General features: G+C 49.3%; 1 pseudogene; it reads left to right on the top strand.

Moving 5' to 3' along the window:
* Window positions 1-1,518: 1,518 nt before the first annotated feature.
* LOC123085638 (anthocyanidin 3-O-glucosyltransferase-like) lies at window positions 1,519-3,061 on the top strand (annotated as a pseudogene).
* Window positions 3,062-8,690: the final 5,629 nt, after the last annotated feature.

Genomic DNA, 8,690 nt, shown 5'->3' with positions numbered 1-8,690 from the left:
ATTTTTTTAACCAAATCAGGCCACGTGAGCTCGTACATAAGATTCCTATAAGAGTTTTTACGTAGATGTAGCAAAGCTCGGTTTTAGACGAGGGGTGGGTTAGCAGCTAAAAGTGAAATTTCTGAGGGTAGAGACACGATGATGGGGTTTTGGCAAGTTTTAGGTGTGAAGGTAGTGCTGAAACGGGTTTGCACCAAAACCTAACGGGTTTTAAATTTTATCCACCATCAGCCACCGTGAGGATAGAAACAAGCCCATATCCCTATCTTTTAATAAGGTAAAAATCCACGGGTACACGTGTTTTGAGGTGAAAATACTATACTCACAGGCTTTTATAGGGCGGCGAGAAGATTAGATACATAGTTTACATAGGTTTTCGTAGCAGGTTACATGGATATAGAATTTATTTTGCATGGTAATACATGTCTCATTTATATCATAAAGATCAAAGTACGAGTCATGTAAAAACCGACATGACAAAACTGAAAAGATAGCAGAACGGCTCTGAGATTGACATCAATGTCCGTCACCTGCCTCAGCACCACCACAACAGCTACCAAAAGAAAAGAAAAATGACAGATCATCTCCTCATCCGTGCTTGACACGGCTCCATCACTGATATGCAGCTTAGTGGGCCTTCAAGGTGGCTCGCCAAAGGTGAAGCCATTGCCCTTGAACGAATCAAACCGGGGCAACAGCCCGGACACACCATCGAACTCCACGTCCGGCACCCCACCATGACGAAGACGTCGAAGGGGAAAACCTTACCTGCCATCCATCAACCACGAACCCAACACACATCCAGTCTTCTAGATGTCGTCGATGCAGATCTTAATCTGCATCCGCTCCTGGACTATCCCCACCCCCCCCCCCCCCCCCCCAAGCTCCGCGCCGACGCTAAAGCAGACGCCTTCGCAACAACGGAGCCTTAGGACACAAGTCCACCACAAGGATGCCGCCGCCGCCACAACATCCCCGCTTGAACAGACTGGTTCCTGAATCCATCATCGACCATGAAGATGATGGCCTCGCCGGAGAAGAATCTAGATGTTCTTTATTTAGCATCATCGTCGCCGCCGCCGAATCCAAGACATCGAACGATCCACATACCTAAGCTACTAAAGCCCTATAACCCAAAGCTAAAACAGTCCGCACGGGTGGGATCCGGCGATGCCCCTCACCACGGACGAGAGCGAGAGTTTGTCGGCGGAGGGGAGCCGCCGAAGGACTGCACCGGAAGGCTAGCCTATTGGTCGTGGCGGCTAGGGTTTTAGGATTATCGGTTTGAGGGTGGTCGTTACCATCTTGATCATACCCAATACTTTTACAAACACACACACTGTAGCAGTAGTTGTACTGTTTGCATGTGAGCCACTCCTATTTTGTACTAGTCTCAGCTATATAAATAAGCACAAGAGCGGCGGCTAGATACATACATTAGATACAGCCATACAGGACGTGAGACGAGAGAGCACTGGCTATTGCACCTGTAGCTTCACGTGGTAAGTGTCGAGCACCATGGCAGCGGTGCCGCACGTGGTGGTGATCACCATCCCCTTCGCCTCCCATGCGGTGAAGCTGTTCCGCCGGCCGCGATCTTCTCTTTCCTCTCCACCGCCGGCTCCATCGCGCAGCTGCAGGAGAAGAACCAGGATGCCCTCGAGGCCAACCTACGCTTCGTGGAGGTGCCGGACGGGTTAGTGCCACTGAGCTCCTGTGGCGCCGCGCCGGTGCCTCCACCGAACCATATGGCGCGTCTCGGGCTCTTCTTGGCCGCCGCTGAGGCTGGCGGCGTGAGGGTGGCGCTGGAGTCGGCTCGCGCCGCCGCGGGCGGCGCCAGGGTCACGTGCGTCGTCGGGGACGCGTTCCTCTGGATGGCCGCCGAGGCGGCCGCTGCGGTGGGGGCGCCATGGGTTCCGGTCTGGACCGGCGGTCCCAGCGCGCTCCTTGCGCACCTCCAAGGTGGCGCGCTGCGCGACGACATCGGCGACAAAGGTACGCACGGTTGATTATCTGTGGATGCTTTCATGGATGCAAGATTCTTAGCTGACGAATGCTTGAAAAATGAATGAATGCAGCGGCGAGCCGGGCGGACGAGCTGCTCACCTCGCACCCGGGCCTCGGAAGCTACCGCGTCCGGGACCTCCCCGACGGCTGCGTCTTCGGCGAGATGCACCTGCCGATCGTCGCCCTCTTCCGTCGCGTCGCCGAGCAGCTGCGCGTTCCCCGCGCCGCCACCGCCGTGGCCTTGAACACCTTCCCGGGCCTCCTCCTCGACGACGTCACCGCCGCTCTCGCCGCGGAGCTCCCGGAGGTCCTCCCCATCGGCCCCTTCCACCTCCTCCCAGTGCCCGGCGACGACAACGCCGCCGCGGCCGACCCGCACGGATGCCTGGCCTGGCTCGACGGCCACCCGGCCCGCGCCGTCGCTTACGCCAGCTTCGGCACGGTCGTCACCGCCGTGGTCGGAGGGCAGGAGGAGCTGCGCGAGCTCGCGGCCGAGCTGGAGGCGTCGGGCGCGCCGTTCCTCTGGTCGCTGCCGAAGGAGTACTGGCCGCTGCTCCCGGCGGGGTTCCTGGACCTGGAGCGCGCCAAGGTGGTGCCCTGGGCGCCGCAGGCGGCCGTGCTGCGGCACGCGTCGGTGGGTGCCTTCGTGACGCACGCCGGGTGGGCGTCGGTGCTGGAGGGCGTGGCCGGCGGCGTGCCCATGGCGTGCCGTCCCTTCTTCAGCGACCAGAGGATGAACGCGCGGATGGTGGCGCACGTCTGGGGGTTCGGCACGGTCTTTGAGCAGCCCATGACGCGCGCGACCGTGGCGGAGGCCGTGTCGTCGCTGCTCGCCGGCGACCAAGGCACCCGGATGCAGGAGATGCCGGACATGGCGGCCACCGCGTTCGCGGCCGACGGCGGCAGCAGAAAGAACCTGGATAAGCTTCTCAAGATAGTTTGTCCATCATCACATGGTGATCATGTCGACGAAGCAGCAGATGTGATGAGATGCGCACCGACGACACGTGATCTGCTTGGTGCTAGCAGCCTTGTAAACACCGTGGCTGACTGAATTAGCTAGCTCTGGATCTCAAAACAGGCTTTCGCTTTGCTATATAAATAAAGCAATAACGGAATAAAGTACATGACCGAACGATACAAAATGGTGAGGAAGCCCTCGTGTAATGTCGATCCTAAGATAACCGGATCACACAGAATGCACACGACTACGCTACCGATAAAGATCATAGAAAGAAGAGTACACAGCCACGCTACGCCTTATAGCACCTAAGTCCCACGACAATGCCCCCGCGAGGGAGAATGGCGCCAGGCATCACCGCTGCCGAGTTTGGAGCAGACAAGAGTTTTCATCCAGAACCCTAACACCGAGAGAAGCACCACAACGACGTCTTCAAGAAGAAAGCAGCGCCCGCGAGCATTACCGTCGTCTGTGCCAAAGCGTAGAGCTTTCGCTCAGTAGCTGCTCTGTGCCACCACGAGTTCACCAGGACAAGCACGACGTGTCTAGATCCCCAGATCCGGATCGAGGCATAGCCACTGCCCGAGGGCACGTCCGAGCCACCTGCCATTACCCCTCTCACCGTCCACACGGCCAAGAGGGAAAGCCACCATCACCGACATGGTGCCCGCTGAAGAGCCAACCATGCGGACCGCCGTCCGGAGCCGCCGCCAGCTAGCTCTCTCGATTAGCTCATTCATCTCTGGATTAATGAGCTGACCGTATCAGTGTCATCATACTCCCCAAAAATAGTGTTTTTCTAGCTTATACCAAAGTTTCCTACTCAAGGAATATAAGCATTTAGTCTCTGATGTCATGGCGGCTATTTTCTGATCAATTTGAAGGAGTCGAAATGATATTATGTTACAAGGATAGGAAGATAAATGATCCTTTTCCTCTGATTCATTTGTTATGATTTTGGACTTGTTCTTTGGCAATTCAGTTTGCAGCTTGCTCGCTAGGAATTGATCCAGTATTCTCATGAAGGTCTGATACCTTTCATTGGTTGTAATCAAATTCTATATTTTAGGTAACCGACCCCTTATACCGATTGGAGGAGTAAAAATTATCTTTTACTCCTCTAAAAAAATGATTGTTCAATCTTTTACTCCTCTAACCGGCACGTAGCCCCCCAATCCGCTGTAAAGGAGTAGTAAATATTTTACTCCGGCGCAAACTTTCTCCCTAAATATTTTAGCCCTCTGCTGGATTAATGGGCTGACCGTATTAGTGTCACGTCATATGCTCCCTCAAAAAATTATTAGTGTTTTTATGGCTTGCGTCAAAGAACAATGTGCTGAAAAGGGAATCGACTGGTAGCAAGATTTGTCATTTTTGTGGGCAGCACGATGAAATTCGCACTTTGTTGAGCTAGCCTCGGGCTATACATTTGCATTAAACTATTTAAAATTATCATGCGTTGTCATCGAGTGCAACCAAACCGACCACTACTGACTAAAGCCTCTAGTCCAAAGCATTAGAGCAGCTCCAACCCGTCGACCCATTTCATCCGCGACACAAAAATCGACCCAATGCGCCGTCCCAAACGGATGCTCGTCCACTTTTCATCCGCTCGGCGGCCCCTTCCAGGTCCAAATTTGGACGTCATAATCATTGGCACAGACACGAGGCTGACGTGCGCGACGCCCGCTTACTCCTCCCCTGGCCCGTCAGTCGGTGGCACATAGGCCATTCTCTCCTCCCATCGACAACAAACACCCGACCGCCCTACCCCGTCGCGGCCGCCGCCCAATTCCGTTGCCCTCGCCAATCGTTCGCACCCACATACCTCCCCTGCAGCATGCCACCTTCCAACATCACCACCACCACCGCCTCGCCACCGGGCCACTGCAGCTTCCCCGACGTCGTCGACAACACCAACTCAACCCCCCCCCCCCCCGCGCCCCAGGCCAGCTCTTTGGACAACGCCGCCATGCTCGTCTGACACCACCAGGCCAGCTACCTGGTCCAAGGGAGGCGCGCGGCTCTTCGCCGGCTTGCTTCTTCGACGACACCCGCAAGCTGTTCGACGGTTTGCCCGCAAGGTACAAATGGACTTCGCCGACGAGTTCCTTTTCCAAAATTTCATTTGCGACTCGGATAATTCTTCATCCGACGATGAGGAGATGGTGGCTGCTCTATTGGCCGTCCATGACTACCTTAGCAGTGGTGGGTGCTAGTGCCCGGTCCACCGGCCCAGAGGCGCCCGCCGGAATTAGATGCGCGCGTCGTCCGTCGCGAGAGGCAGCGGGCAAAGGAAAGGGACCCAGCGGAGCAATCTGTGGGCCGCTGTTGTGGGTTGCCGACGGAGCCCGACAAGAACGAGCGGTTCCTCGCTTGGGTCTACCACCGGTCGCTGGTGATGATGGAGATGCATGCTCGCCGGCTACCAAGGAAGAACGCAAAGGCGCTCCGACTTGTCATTGAGCAGTCGAAGAATGAGGCGGCAGAGATGGCTCTGATGGCGAAGCTGAAGCGGTAGCAGGACAGAGTCGTCCGGCAGTTGAAGGAGCTCGCTATCATCTCCGACTCCTTGTCCGACAACAGCGACTACCACGGCTCCTCCAACTATGACGACGACCAAGATCCACCACCAGCTGAGGATGCCTAAAGCTGCGCCGGCAATCAGAAGTGCAATGGGTCAACGAGAATTCATGAACTGACTGGTCACTATCCACGAATACACCGGGGAGGCAACCAAACCGACCACTACTCGGCCAAGGAGGAAAACCTCAGCCTCAAAGCAACCACACCGGGGAGGCAACCAACCCGGGCCATCATTTCTTGGCCTCTTCGGGAAAGTGTGGTTTGTCGTCACCGCCGGGGTGTTTTCCCATCCCAAATCCCCAATCATGAATCCATGGAGACAAATTAGCTAGCTAGGGACGGCCTTATATTAGTTAGCTAGCGCGTGCCGTGTGTTGTTGATATCCAATTGTGTGCATGCATGGTCCCTCGATCAAAACGGCCTTATATTTTCTATAGTATAGTTAGGTGGCGTATGCGCGCGTGCCATGTTGTTGATCTCATGCATGTATGTGTGCATCGTCCTTCGATCAATTGCTTTTCTTTCATCAAACCTTTATCGTTGTAGCCAAAATACATAGATGTGTGTGACAGCACAAGCTACCGTCTCGTGTTGATGCATGCACCCATATATCCGACCACACAATCTTGCTGCTATACTATACGTGTGGCTGTGCTTTGAAGCCGACGGTATCCGACAAACTAAGAGCAAGGCCAATTGCATATCCAGCTTATGACTATATGTTGTTGTCATGCCATCTAGATGTATCATTTATGTTCACTTATATAGTAAGATTCGCTATAAGAATAATTCTAACAAAGTCGTCATATTTGTGATGGCCATAATTCAGATGAAGCGTGATGCAATAGCACTTCCATTGACCACTCAAGCTCATATACTTTGAGTCTAAATACAAATACAGCCGAGCTACGACCAAGTCCACAGGAGGCAGGAATCAAAAAACTTGTGGCTAATTGTTTCCCGATTTTCTATTTCGCGCTTCAGGCGCCGTTTGCTTCAGTTTCGGTACATAGCGTACACCCTCTTCCAAGAAGTTAGATGGGCTGCCCTTTTAGCGTGGCAACACAGTTTTTCCAAAACTATAGTAAGTGAAACCTCAGTATTCAAATGCGTGGGCAATGGTTACTTCGGTTTTTAGAAACCATAGTTTTTCTCAATTTTAGCAAAACTATGGAGGTGTTTGACTGTTGCATGCATCGTCTAGCTGAACTAAACTCAGCTGCACTGAAGGACAAGGAGTTACAACGACCTAATCAGCTTGTGCATGCAAATGGCTGCCGCATGCATGTAGCCTTGCGACTCCTAGATGCTAGGATCTGTAGTAGAGCTATGTACTCATCTCTTGTATTCCTGGCCGCATAGAATCAATCAGTGTACGATTCCTCGCTCCAACGATTGATTGATCCAATCCTCGGCTTGCGCGTGTTTCCAGTCGGCGTTATAGTGTTGTACAACTGCATGCTGTGTATAAATGACGACTGGAAGAAGAAGTCGAGAAAGTGTTTCTCCGTTTACGAAAAAAAGAGGTTTTTTCAAATACCGCAAAAATACAACAGTATCAGATATACTACGGTTTATAAAACTAAAGTATTAACTCTTCACCGGTTCTGGGAACCTTCCAAGGTAACCTCCAATTTTTTGGGGCTGGTTTCTCTACATTTTTTTTGTTTACTTTGGTTTGTTTGGTCCGTTTCATATTCTTTTTTTTTCTTGTTACGCGCAAGAAATAGGCCAATTCAGCAGCTTTTTGTTCAATTTCTCGTGGAGTAAAAATTTTATCGTTAGTACGAGTCAAGAGAATGATACCCTGACCCCAGATTTCCATATAAAGAATACGACGAGGATAAAGACCCTCTTTAACCTGAATTCTAATTGATCGGATATCCCGCATAAGGAATCAAAGGAAGACACGACGTTTTATTCTAGGTAATCCCCAACGAAAAATGCACACATGATATTTCTATTTCTTTGAAGCAAAAACTCTATAGGTTTGATACCCTGTATCTATTCTTCTTTTTTGTATATTAGTTATTAGTGGAATTTCAGTGCATTGGGTTCTTTCTTAGATCTAGATGGAATGAAATAGTGAAATAAAATAAAAAAAGCCCTTTCAGATGAAAAAGGAAGAATAATATGCAGTATATCTCACTTGGATGAAAAAAATTAAAAGCAAATTTCTCTTGTCCTCATTTGTTCCTTCCTTTTGAGAAATACTTAAAAATCGCCTGTTGGAAGATTGTAGAAGCTTCTAGATAGACTTGGAAGGTTACCTTTTTTGGTTATCTTTTTTCTTTGTCTTTTTATTTATTATTTCTTATTTATTTAGAAAATAATTTGAACATTTTATAAATTCATGAACTTTTTAAAAATTTATGAACTTCCAACAATTTCATGAATATTTCAAACCCGTGAACATATTTTCAGATTAGTGAAAATTCATTATTTTTTAATTCATATTTTTTTTTCAAATTCATGACCACTTCTCAAATCCATGAACTTTTTGAATCCACAAACAGTTTCCAAGTTCATGAACTTTTTCCAAATTCACGAAAGGATTTAATTCATTATTTTTTCAAATTCATTAAAATTTTCAAATCAGTGAACATTTTTAAAATGTGTCAACATTTCTGACTTTAAAATTTTATAGCCATTTTTGTTTTCTTACTTTAAAAAGAAAGGCGAGCGAGTGCACGGATGGGCAGTCAGCTCGAGAGTGAATCGAGAGGTGCAGCCAATAGAGAGCAAAGTTCGCACGATAAATGGGCTTTTTTTATTTTTGTTTTGTTTGGTCGGTTTCGTATATATATTTTTCGTGTCTTTTTCCTTTTAGTTGTTGTTGTTTCTCTTTTTTGGTTGGGTTTTGATCAATTTCTTGGAAGCTTGTAGAAGTTTGTGGACAGACTTCGAAGCTTCAGATTACATTTTTTGTTTTTGTTTTTGTATATTTATATTTTATTTTCATTTTTAAAAAAATTGAACATTTTCTAAATTCATGAACTTTTGCCAAATTTCTGAACTTTCAAAAATTTCATGAAATATTTCAAAATTGGGAACATTTTTCATATTTATGAACTTAATTTATATTTTTTAAGATTATAAGCCAATAAACTCAAAGGTTGTGGTTCACTCTTGCCA

The sequence above is a fragment of the Triticum aestivum genome, chromosome 1B (assembly GCF_018294505.1).
Source record: "Triticum aestivum cultivar Chinese Spring chromosome 1B, IWGSC CS RefSeq v2.1, whole genome shotgun sequence".
Lineage (NCBI taxonomy): Eukaryota > Viridiplantae > Streptophyta > Magnoliopsida > Poales > Poaceae > Triticum > Triticum aestivum.
Note: the sequence above shows the minus strand (reverse complement) of the source record. Positions and strands in the feature narration are given on the sequence as shown.